This window comes from Ammospiza caudacuta, chromosome 11 (genome assembly GCF_027887145.1).
Source record: "Ammospiza caudacuta isolate bAmmCau1 chromosome 11, bAmmCau1.pri, whole genome shotgun sequence".
Taxonomy (NCBI): domain Eukaryota; kingdom Metazoa; phylum Chordata; class Aves; order Passeriformes; family Passerellidae; genus Ammospiza; species Ammospiza caudacuta.
Genome location: NC_080603.1, coordinates 21,710,850 through 21,723,637, shown reverse-complemented (window position 1 = coordinate 21,723,637; position 12,788 = coordinate 21,710,850). Strand labels below are relative to the sequence as shown.

The following is a 12,788-nucleotide window of genomic DNA, read 5'->3' as shown; positions in this document are numbered from 1 at the left end:
CAAAATCTCCCTCTCCTCTAAAGCAGATGGCATGCTGATCAAGTAAGATATAATCTAATGCTAACTGCACTACTATTATCTATTGAACCAACACCAGTAAAAAGCAGTGACGACAGAAAAAACCTAAGGCAGGGGAGGTAAAGCAGAGGAAAACAATGAAAAAAAACAGACTAAGCCAGCTGTAAGAGAAGACAGCCCATTGCAGAAGAAACAGCCTCTTTTCAGATATATTTGAGATTTAAAACCTAGAAATGGCAGTAGATAAGGAATAGCAATGGCCCTCACCCTGTTTTAGAAGATGTTCCTCTAGCTTGAGATACTGGCCCAGTTCCCTTTGCTCTTGCACTGCACTGGGCACCTGCCAGGGGCTAAATATCCCAGCTGCTTAGATAATTACATATTTATGATTTTGCCGAGAGTTCTTAGTCAAAGCTTATTTTTGAACTGTAAAATGCTTAGAGAAACAGCAGAGAAAGTTCTCTGACAAATGCTACTTCAAAACAGAGCCAACACTTCAATTTTTTTAAAGGACGTTCATTTCCGTTTCAGTTGATTCATTCAGTGGTAAACTTTAATGGCAGAAATAGGAGAGAAGGGGTGTTTTCCCTCAGTCAGAAAGGGATCTTGCTAGTGTGTTTAACTTGTTCTCTATAAAGAAACAGAAAATTCAAAAACCCTTCCAAAACTATTCAGAATAGAGTACATACAATTTTTAACGCTTACCACAGTCTGCACCCTATCACATGATGGAACTTTTCTTTTGTATCACATTATCAGCAGTATTTCCTCTTCCACACATAAACCACTAGATTAGCTAATTCACACTGATCCAATAAATAGAACTGAATAGAACTAATGTATGAACATTTTGAAATATAACTGTTTAGCCACAACCAATTATCACACAAAATACATTGCACTTCACCTTCCCTCATTGATAACAGCAACCACTGATTTCAGAAGGAGCAAAACAGTCCAAAATTTTTATGCTGTCGATTATTTGAAACTATTTCAGAACCTGCTAGAAATATTTTTTTCCTTTTAAGGCTACACTCCATAAACTGTACAACCAACAGCCTCAACAATAAATTTCATGAGCACTTTTAGGCCCTACTGCTCAATGTGCTTTCAAGCTTGGTTAGCTTTATGCATGCAAGAACTCCTTATTTATATTGCAAAAGAACTACTCCTACACTAAAAGTTACATGCAGGCACATGCATTTGTATTTCATAGAATAAGGGCCTTAGTCTTGCAGGGTTATTTATTTTGAATCAACTATTCTAGGTTATTGAGGGCAACATCTTTAGTCCTGTCAAGTTTCATAAACTGTGGAAAGCAGGGGTTCCTGCTGTCAGTATGACAACCAACCTTCAGCTGCACCGCCTTACAAAGAGCCGCTCATCTGCAGATGCTCATTTTATACACCTCTGGCTGAGAGATGCCATTCAGCTCCTCTTGAAACAAAGCCAGTTTTGCAATTCCAGTGCAAAAACCTTGGAGCTAGAGGCACAGACCTCCAGCTGCCCTTGGCAGGAGCCAGCAGAGACAAGGCTTCCACACCAAACCCAGCTCTCCAGCTCATATTCCCTCCCTCGGTTGTGTTCCTTTGCATGGAGGCATTTCAACATAGTGGCCTGGCAGATCAGTACTTGGATGGGTTTAGCTGCTGGAGAAGCATGGGCTAATAGTTAAATCCATTTATTCATTTACCTGTCTTCTAAGGAGTGTGAAGGTCACAGGACTACCTGAAGGCACCACAAAGACATTTGAATTAAAAATGACTCGCTGCAGTCTTGGGGAAATTTTTGCAGACATCTTCCAGTGCCTTCACTTTACTCATTATCCCCAGCTCCTCCAAGCCCTCCTGCTGTTTCTGAGCTAAATCTCCTGTAGGTAATTACACTGAAATGTTGCACCCGTGGATTTGCTGGCCCAAGAGACCCAATGCCTGCAGAGCTGTTCTATCCCATCTCTTATGAGTAGGAACAGTTGACATAACACACAATAGGTGTGTTACACCCTCATACACAGTATAATGTGTTCACCTAGAAGTAGGCAGCACTGAAAAGAATGGATGTAAATCACCTACTTGGTATTCCCCCCAAGACTGTGAGGACATGCCTTAGCTGTTGATGACTCTGCTTGCCTGGGGACTGGGTAATTTTGTGCTCACTGCCTATCCTCAGACTTTACCTGTGCCAGCTTGTAATAAACAATAACATTCTCTATTCTCTCCTGCATGAGACCTTTTTAACTGATCAGTGTGTTGATCTTTGCCAAACCACCCATGTAAAGGCTTAGAACCTGGACAGAGTGTTTTCCAGGATGCCTGTGAGAAGGCCAGCACATGGCCCAGCTTCAGTCCTTCCCAGCCTTTCTGGTTACCTCTGCCAAATTAAACCCATCCCAATAAGCTGCCACAGGACAGTCACAAACTGGTAGCTCCCAGCTTTCTGTAAGCTCCTGGGTTTTGCACAGTCCATTCTGTATTTCTAAATTTAGATATACACCTATATGTGTGTATAAATACATGCACAGATAAGCACATTCCTATATTCCCACATTATTTATGTGAACACACAAACCTGCTTCAATGACTCGCAAAGGCAGAAAGGCAAACTGGTTTGCTTCCAAAACTCACAAAAAAGCAAGACACAATGGAAAATCTTTCTTGGGTAAGCTACAAGTTCCATCACATAATAAGAAAATGTATTTGCTAAAGCCCTTGTTGAAATCCTGATGTCATCATTTGCTTAGATCAAAGATCCAAGACTTCAAACTTTTATTTCCGACACATTAATTCTTGTGACCACAGAGTAAGTTCCCAGTTATCAGCCGCTAAATGAACCTTCAAAATCCTAGAAAAGTAGCATTAGACACTTACTTTCCTGCAATTACCAGGCCTTTTTCATTAAGCCTTTGCATCTTTCCTTTGACATTGTGAGGAACATTAAATTTGGCTGGAAAAATGGGAAGGAGAACTTACACCCACTGAACACAGCCTTGCTATATCACATTATCAATATTGAATTTTCTAAAGAATTGCCAACAACGACAATAATTTTTAAAGAGTAACTAAGATTTTACCTTATTTGGTTTATCAGTTAACATATACATACTACATGTACGCATATCATAACATAATACAATGCAAAAAAAAAACTTCTTTTAATTACCTTGAAAATTGAAAATCTAAGAAAAGAACAGAAGAGGATGGAATATGTGTAAATTGTTTTGGGTGTTTTTACTACTAAGAAATGGAACTGACAATCAGGATTTAAACATGACCAAAAATGCTACAACCATTTCTCAAGGGAATCAGAAATTAATTTCTTATTCAAATATATGTGTTGAATGTGGGCAACCATGGTTAAAGCAAAGTCCTTCTGGGGGATGTACAAAACCTGCTTTCTTCAGTGACCTCTGGTCTACAATTTGTTTACACACAGCAAAGAGAAAAACATAATAAAAACCTCTAAAAGTCTCTTTTACTGTACAGGTTTAGTTACAATTAATTTGGGGATGGTAAAAATGTGTCTAGCTTGTCTCTTAAATCTACATTCAAACTATCTCAAAGTTAATCAGAGGTGAGTAATGGCTTAGAAATCTCTTGAATAATAAAGTATAACAACTTATAGCACAAAAACAGCCCTCAAAGACAAGAGTGGGGAGTACTTCACTTCATTGCAAGTAACAGCTGAGTATGTTTTATGATCACTGTAACAACTACCATGCCCTTGAGACTGTGCAATTCTGAATTTCTAATATAATTTGTAGGGGGAAAATTAGGACAAAATGCAGTAACATTTCAAGTACAGTCTCACAGTATTTTAAAATTTTATGAAGTATAAGGGCTAGGTTAATATGAAATGAGTCATGTTTTTAAGAGAGGCAGTAATACAGATCAGTATCTTAAATCATAACTAAAATAACACGCAACCACTACAAAATAAAAAGAAATCAGAGCAGCTTTTTGCTGGAAAAAGGTAACAACAACAACAATGAAGATTTAACAATACTAGAAAAGGCTGAGAGCACTGCTCATTTCAGGACCAAGAAGTTAAAATACTAGTCTGAGTGACCAGGTAAACACTATTATTTCTCACTCAACAAATCCATTCCCACCTGAAGTTCATCTCAAATTAATATAAACTTTACTCGTATAAACTCTGAGCCTAAAAACCAGACTATTAAACAACATACATCCTTGGTGCAGATCTTCTGATTTCAGAGGTATATCTGCTTTACTTTGTGACAAATATATTACATTTCACTCCATGATGTCTTTGGGAGTTCACAGAATTGCTCACTACCTCAAAGTGAAGGAGTTACATCCAAGCAAACTCTCTTTGAGCATCATTTTTCCTCACAGGGCAAAGACAGTGGAGTTGCAAAGGTATAAACAAGTGAGGCTGTAATTGATTTACATATTCTTTAGATCCATTTCTACATGCAAACCAATGGAAGTCAGCTCAGCTCTCAATCCAAAATTGAGTTTTCAAAGCAAGTGGTTCAAAACATTATCCCTTTAACTTCTGTACTGAGCACAACAAGAGAGAGAGGCTTTAAATACAGAATTCACACTGGCACTTTATGCATTTAATTCTTAAGGCTAATGCTGAAGATGCTACTCTTGTACACCTCAACTGTGACAACATAAGATACCAAAATTGCTAAAAAAGAGGTTGTCTGATCAAAGCTGAAGCAGCAAGTTCCAGTCCTTCCCTTCAGGCCTCAGCTCTGCTTTCCATGTGCACAGCTATCAGGAAGCACCAGCAAACCATAAGGATAGCCTGGAAATATGAATTTGCAGCAGTCTGCAACACTAACATTCAGAGATGGAATAAGAAGATTGCCTTTTTCTACAGAAGATTTTAACTTCACTGGTCCTACACTGCCAAATGGGCTGAAGTTAAAATACACCTGACCGTGCAGAGCTGGTCTTGGTTTTTTATTTCTGTTAGTATTGAAACAAACTGCAGAGAGCACCCAAGTGGGGGCAACAGAACCTTGAGCTTGGCTACAGCTCACCCCAAACAGGCTCTTGGCCAAAAGAGGAAGCAACACCAGTTACCAACAGGATGAGCTATGTTACTGTCAAGTCACACTTCTCACTTCAAAATTAACATGCTGCCCTACTTTCCACAGGACAAAACCAGGTGCAATTGTAATATTTCTGTCAAACAGCATAATGGTCTAGATGTTCCTTAAAAAATGAAAATAATCCACTTGAATAGTAAAAAATAGTTATTCTAAATACACTGTTTGCAGTGTAAGCCTGCTAATGGCAGGCGTGCAGAGAAAAACCACACCACCTTTAGTCAATTAAAAACGTACTTACCATTGGCAGTGCATTGATATGCAGAAGTTTTCCTTTCGGGTGCCTCTTGCCACAGAAGGGTGATGCTGACAGAAAAATAAGGAGACAAAATAGGAAATGTTAGTATTTATTATCTTGAAACCACAGGTACTGACACCTAAATATTTTGAAAAGCTCCAAACAAAAATCAACATTCCAATGGTATGACTTCCAAAATGGTTACATCCACTGTAAAGCAGTAAAAGAAAAATCTGTTTTCCCAACACATCTTGCACTAAATAACTCAATTTATGTACACAGGTGTGCCCATGAGCCCAAAGAGTTACCAACTCCTGCAGTGACCTCAGTAATTAAAGAAAACAACCAGCTCACACTAATTGCTAGCAATGCTTGACAACATGTAAATAACATAAATCTTCCTAGTGCAAAATTCAAGAGAACTCTTGTCCACCTTTAAAACCCAAACAAAAACATAATCTAAACAAATCCACACTCTCCTACATTTCAGTAATTTTCTTTAGACATCAATAGTAATTTTATGCACCCTACAATAAAATAACTAAGCGTGAGCACACAGCTTTTGATGTCCAAATATGAGGTAACTCCATCCCCTACAACATCCATTTTTATTCAGCAGTGACAAATGATTTTTATCCACACTAATATCCCTGAGTGGTTGCCCTCCATACAAATACTTGCCAGATGACTTTTCTTTAGGACATAATCTAATCACCCACTCAAAGAGCAGGAAGGGTGACAGATGGACATGGGTGACTAATGAAGTATTACCAGACTATTTTTAGATTAAATTCTTTACCAAGCATCTGCAACCTGTGGTCAAAAAACTTCTACTATGAGTAAAGAGTAACTATACTTTGTGGGACTCATGATTAACACAAGGTTCTCACGTGCAACTTTCAACCAGCAGGAAATCGTTCATTATAGAGCCATTTTTGGACCCAGCCCAAAAAAAAAAAAAAAAAAAAAAAAGAAAAGAAAAGAAAATGGCTGCACCATTTGGGCTTATTTTATTCTTAGAAGATCCCACAAGGCAGGCAGTATCACCTTCACAGTGCAAGCAAGAGGCACTGCAGAGGATGCTGAGTAATGCAGGAATGCTGGGAATTGAAAGAATTTGCAAACATGCTCTTATTTCCTTGCTTAGTTGTACTTGTGCTGCAGAAAATATGTAAATAGGCTGAGTGAAACTCCACTCCTCAAGAGGTACAGTACCCTATGCAAGGCTACTCAGAAAGTTTTTTTTTCCCACAGCCAGAGCTGCTGACCAGCTGAGAAGAGAAAGCTTTAACACCTACTCTATAGACCCCATTAAAACAGTATTTGCTTATAACGAGAGTTTTCCTTAAAACAGCAACTAACCAAGATTCTCTTGAGAACAATCTAAATCGTGGTAAAAGCTGTGTGCAGAGAAAGGCAGAGGAGGACCCTGCTTCTGAGTGTGACGCTTGGTTCGGGTTATTCCATTTGGGAAGGAACATTGCAAACACAAAGAAAGGCATGATTGCACAGACATAAACCATTTTCCTCAAGGAAAAAAAGGCTTTCTTCAGTACACACTGCCCAAACTGTCTCCTTCCAACACCTCTTTGCCCTTGTGCAATCTCGAGTGCAGTACTTATCATCGAAGCCAGAGAGGGAAACCTTTCTGCCTGATCCGTGGAAGAGGCTTCTTGTCCTTTGCTTTACATCTAAACAGGGCAGTGACACGGAAAGAAGCTGGAAGCAAAGACTCAAGAGAGCAGAGAATTAGAAAAGAAAGGGTTCACTGACTTCACTTCATTCCTCCTTCAATGTTAATTGGTTGTAGGCTCCAGTTTTAAATAAGGGCGCTTGAAGCGATGTGTAAACATTTAGAAAACTCTGCAATGTCCTTCTTCACAATCAATTGCTGAGTACAAATGCCTCATCAGCAGCTTTTTTCCTTTCCAAATTTATCTTATTGGATTTTGGCATGTACCTTGAAACAATGCAGGTGACAGTTATAATTTATTGATTTCAGACTATCTCTCACCTTTATATTCCACCATGTTATGGTGATTTAAACAGGTGCCCAGATGCAGTTACAGCTATTCTACGTGACACTTAAAGGACATCTGGTAGATTATTTTTAAGTTGATAAGGCACACCTGGGGAATGCACAGCAGCTTGAAAGTTTGGATCCTTCATCTTGGAAGGGCTGGGAATGGCTCACCACTGTCTGATGATGTGTTCAGCATCAACTGAGAACTGCTTCACTCAACTTGAAAAGAAGGATTATTTTGATGAACACAGTGTGTGCTCAGAGCCAATGCTTACCAGCCTTGCCTACACCAGTTTTTTCTGTACAAAATGACCAGCCTTGCCCACACCAGCTTTTTCTGCACAAAATGATACTACTGATGCCTGTGTCCCTTAGAGATTTGGGGCCAAGTACTTGGTACAACACCCAACATCATCTCCCTGAGAAGAGCATCCTACCCTGCTGGGGTGTACATAGACAGTCACACCCCAGGCCTTAAATCCAGCCTGATGAGTCAGGCAGTTCTCACCTGCAGGGCTAAAACCAAACCACCTTCATCAAAGCAGCAAATACCCTTCCAGGCTGCCTGCACAGATTGGGCTGCTGCTATCAGCCAAGCAATAATCGTGTGGTGCAAAGGAAACCACAGATAAAAACAACCCTGGCACCAGCACAGTGACAGATCCGGTTATAAACACACAGACCAGATGTGCACTGATGTTAGTCCTTACCTGCTTCCAAACACAATCAGTTCAAAGCAAGGATTTCTCTAAATGCTACTTGCAGAAATGTTTAACCATTTCCTTCCACAAATGCTGCTATTGGTGCTACTTTCTCCTTCCTAGACATTACACTGGGTATGTGATATGGTTAAAGCAGTGTTTTTTGCATGAGCTTTGAATTGCTCCTGCTCCCCATGTGAACTTGTGCTTCTTTCTAATCCTCTTAGGATCACACTGTTTAAACTACTTTCTGAGATTTTGGTGCTATTTGAGTTCTAACAACAAATTTAGCCATGAGATGTTGTGCTTTCCGAATCACAGAAGCCTTCTAAGGACACGGTATCTTTTCTTCTAAATTATCCTTGAGTATCCTGCTTTTATCTGAATTCAGTATCTGGAAAAAGTGTCCCAATCAAAGCAGAATTAAAAATAACTAAATCCTGGATATTCCCCTCAGTAACTAGGCTGCAAAAACCATGAGACAATAACTTTAAAAGCCTAAATTGAAAACTAATCACTCCATTGAATCCTTCCTTTCATTTGGTTAACAGGCACATACAAAGCTAATGGTGATTCTACCACTGCTGTGCTTGGAACATAAACAGAGAAAACCAAAGTTATTTCTTTTAATCACAGTTCCACAGTGATGTATGGCAATAATTTTTTTTTAAGCAATTCAGCACGTCTACAACAACATCTGCTTTTCAGATCTGACAGAGAGGCTAAACTGAGACAAATACCAACTCAGAAAATTCAGGAGAAACAAATACATACAAGTGTGTGTGAGGGGAGAAATCAGCACCACACAGATGTCGTCGTTAAGAAGCGTCATTACTTGAAAGTGGTAGGTAGCAATAGGGTTCCTAGTGACAAAACAACATGCACAGACTGCTCCTGCACTTCACTCTGGGAGCAGGGCGTGGGCGAGGATGTTTTACAGGAAGCACTGAAAGTATGTAAGACCTGCCCAGAGACATATCCACACAAATTCCTAAACTCTACCTGAAACAGCTCTTCTCTGTCAATTGAGAAATTTTTATTTCCTGATCTTTGTTCTTCTACCTTTATTCCATCAGAAATATAGAAAAACCTGATGTAAGCTGACCTTCAGATGTTTCAAAGAAGAAATGCTTAACTTGTACATTCATATCACATTAAAGCTGCACAACTTTCCACACTTCAGGAACACTCTTACATAGAACAAGCACGTTTATGTCCATGGACATAAGTGAATCAACTGCTAAAACAAAGGGTATCTGAGGGGATAAAGAATAAGAACTGGGCAAGCAGACACCACTATTCTGGAGAAAAGTTCATCCAGATACAGAAACCACTCATTGCAAACCCACAGATTCACTGTGCAATGAGAAACACAGGACAAGTCAGACCAGGGCAAAAGAATACTGCAGAAATTTAAACACCAATTTCTGTAACAGTCAAAAACTGAGGCAATCACAGAAAATAGCTCATAGCCAACCGAAAGGGAAGGAAGCTGAATTGCTGGAGAGGAAACCAACTCAGCCAGCTCCATTAAAAACCCATAATGCACCCCAGTAATCTTGTCAATACTGCAGCACCATTTCACTTGCAAGCATTTAAATGAAATTCATTAGCAAGTAATCCAATTCACATAAACTGGAAGTTAGAAGGTCCTAGAGAATGAAGTTAAACCCAGTCTAGACTGGGAAAGAGTATAAAGAGTTATTACCCAAAGCACTCTTATGCCAAAGAACCTTAGAGCACTCACAAAACCCCACCTGCTACCAGCAGGATGGGGGCCCACCAGTGAAAATTCAAGGTATTTTCCAATTTATGGAGTTTTTCTTCCAAAAATAGTGGACATGATGACTACTGACATATTGATCAAAACAGCAGGATATTGACAAATATTTTTATGTGTTTTTAATCTAGAACTGAGTTTTAAATTTAAATTCATCACTGGAATATTAATCAGCTAAAACAACTTGTCAAACTGGGTGCTCTCAGCAGACACACTTCAAATAGGAAAGAGAAAAACATTTTTCCTTCTCTTAAAAAAAATAAAAGAATAAAAAGTTGATGTGTAACAATTAGGGGCCACTGTTATTACAGATTTCAAATACATACCTAAAACACCGAACCAAGACACAAAAAACCCCAAGAACACAAAACAAAACAAAAAACTATTTAAAAAAAAAATCAGAATATTTTTTTCCCATTTCTCAGAGCAAGAACAGACATATTTCCCATATATTAACTCAGTCTTCTGCAGCTCACTAAATGAACTCAGCTGCACTGGTGGGTGAGAACCCTTCCATTCTCCACTCAGAACTCAGACCCAGTGAACTCAGATGAGCCTTCAGAGCTGAAGGAAGGCCACAGCTGCTTTTGCCAACATGGAAATGTACTTGCAGGGAACTGATAGATGCAAGGTTAGAAGGATTTTTAAACTGGTCTCCAATGCAGGATATGGAACAAAGCTCAAACTGCTTTCCTGGGAAAATCACCTTCTTCTGCTAACAGTGCCTGCCTCATCTGTGTTTTTAGACAGATACTGTGTTCCAGAACAATATATTCTTCTGGTTTGGGATTCACAGTAGCCGTGCAGAAGAGCTTATCTAGATTATAGAAAGCCTAATTTACTGAATTAATTAAAATTATGTCTCAAATATGCCATGTCTTGGTGAGGTGGGACACACATTTTACACAGACATCACACTTGGAACTAGGCTCAAAATGTTTACATAAGGAAATCTCCCAAAATAACAGAAGGACTTGACAATATTGTTATTATCTTCAACCTCAGTGCGTGTAACCACCATGGGAGCCCTGGCTGGGTTTCCCTCAGTGTTGGTACCACTACCACCTTTAGTTCTTTGGGCACCCAGAAGTCAAACAGGGCATTCTTTCAAAGACACAGCTCAGATGTCCATTTGCTGCCAAGCCAAGCTGAGGAGCTGCTGAGGACCTTCAGACAATGCAGAGGGGCTTGGTGTGTGCTGCAGGAGGTGTTTGCAGACAGCCTGACGTCAACAGGCTGGAGCTGTGGCCACTGACCCTGAGCGCCGCGCGCACCCAGCGCTGCTCAAGTGACTCTCCCTGTCTGAGGACACAGCAGGAAGCCTGGCTGCCTTCTGTCTGCCCACTGCAGCAATCACTCCCAGGGCACCTGCCCCTGCAGCAAAGGGTCAGGGTTAAATACAAAGGTATTCCAAAATGGTCTTAAAAATCTACCTTGCTCGCGATATTGGGTGATGGTGATAGCAGAGAGGCTGAGGAGTTAGGATCCAAGAATTAGGATCCGAGAATCCTTTAAAATAGCCCTCAAAATTATAAGTTACTTTTAAAACTCAAAAGCACTTAAAAATCCACAGGTATGAAAACATTTTTCTGAAAACTTTAAGTTGTACCAGAGGCCCAATAGCAAAATTTGTGGTGGAGCTTGTGCTCATACACTCCAGGTGTTCCTGGGATACAGCTCCACTAAAATAAGGTGTTTATAATAATGGGTTCCAGATTCTTCCTAGAATTATTATTACTGTTATTATTTTGTGCAAAGCCAGAGAAAAACATAAGCCTCTCACACTGCCAAAAAAAGGTAACACTGAATACCCTGAAATCATCAATTAAATGCATCAAGGAATAATTTCTTTCTTTTTATTTTATTTTTCAAAAACACTGGTCAACAAAAGCTGCTGCACTTCTGCTTACAGTGCCCTCTCATTCATTCAGGAACTTCCATAACTGAGTGACATCTGAAGCACAATGTACTGAGGCAGTTGTATCACCTTTCCAAACGACTACTGTGTCTGGGTCATATTTTCACACAAATAACCTGGAGGTGAAGTTCCTCCTGTACAGGTAAGCTCTGTGACTAAGAAGCAGACATGTTGCCCAAGACCAAGCAACAAAAAGATTTTTTTTCCCCTTTTTCCAGATCTTCACACCATGCCCCCAGTAGACAATACCATCTTTCCTACAACCTTTGGCCTCTGCTCTTTCCATGTCTCCATCACTTCTCCAACAGAGCAATTTTGCTACCTCACGTGAGGGTTATGCTTCACAAAGAGTTAAAACCTACCTGGAGAGGGCTGCCCTTGTTCATGCACTGCTTATCCAGCCATCCCTGCTAAAAGGACAACTTATTCTTACACAGCAGCTACTGAGCTGTGACAAATTGCAGAGCAGGGAACAGGAGAAAAGCCTGTGCTGCTCATTAGCACGGAGGCTTTCCTGCCCCTGAGAAGGGAAACCTTCCCTGCAGCAGGGGCTCAAGTCACACAAGGCAGAGGGACAGCACACTCATTCCCAAAGGAGAGCTCAGAGGTGTGAGGCTTTGGTTTAGTTCTAAGCTCAAGTCCCATCCTAGCTAAGATCTGACTGCTATTGCATGGAGAGACCTCAGTTTACCCTCATCTACCCTCTCCCAGCTGAGTGTTCTCAACACTTCCTCTCCTCTAAAAACAAAATTAAGTTTTCTTCCACTCAGCTCTTGAAGCATCACACTGCAGGGTCAGAGGAGGACAGAACTGGCTCAAGAAAGGAAGAGGAACAGCCCTGAAAGTGAAGAAATGCAGAAGCAGCACTGCCCTATAGCTCCACCACCAAAATACATGTTTCCAAAGGATGTCTGGACAGAGAAAGGGAGCCCAGCACAAAAAGCTGGAATTATGTACTAGGTACAAGCTATACCACAAACAGCACAGGCACCAACTGTGTAAAACAGGTATCTGTTATTCTGCTGTC

General features: G+C 40.2%; 1 protein-coding gene across 2 annotated transcripts in view; it reads right to left on the bottom strand.

The window, feature by feature from the left end:
- Positions 1-12,788, bottom strand: part of TBL1XR1 (TBL1X/Y related 1) — a 108,342-nt gene that overhangs the window by 55,957 nt on the left and 39,597 nt on the right. For both annotated transcript variants that reach the window (XM_058811929.1, XM_058811930.1), the window contains exon 2: positions 5,343-5,407. The gene's annotated coding sequence lies outside the window, so the exon portion shown is untranslated. The remainder of the gene's footprint in view (positions 1-5,342; positions 5,408-12,788) is intronic.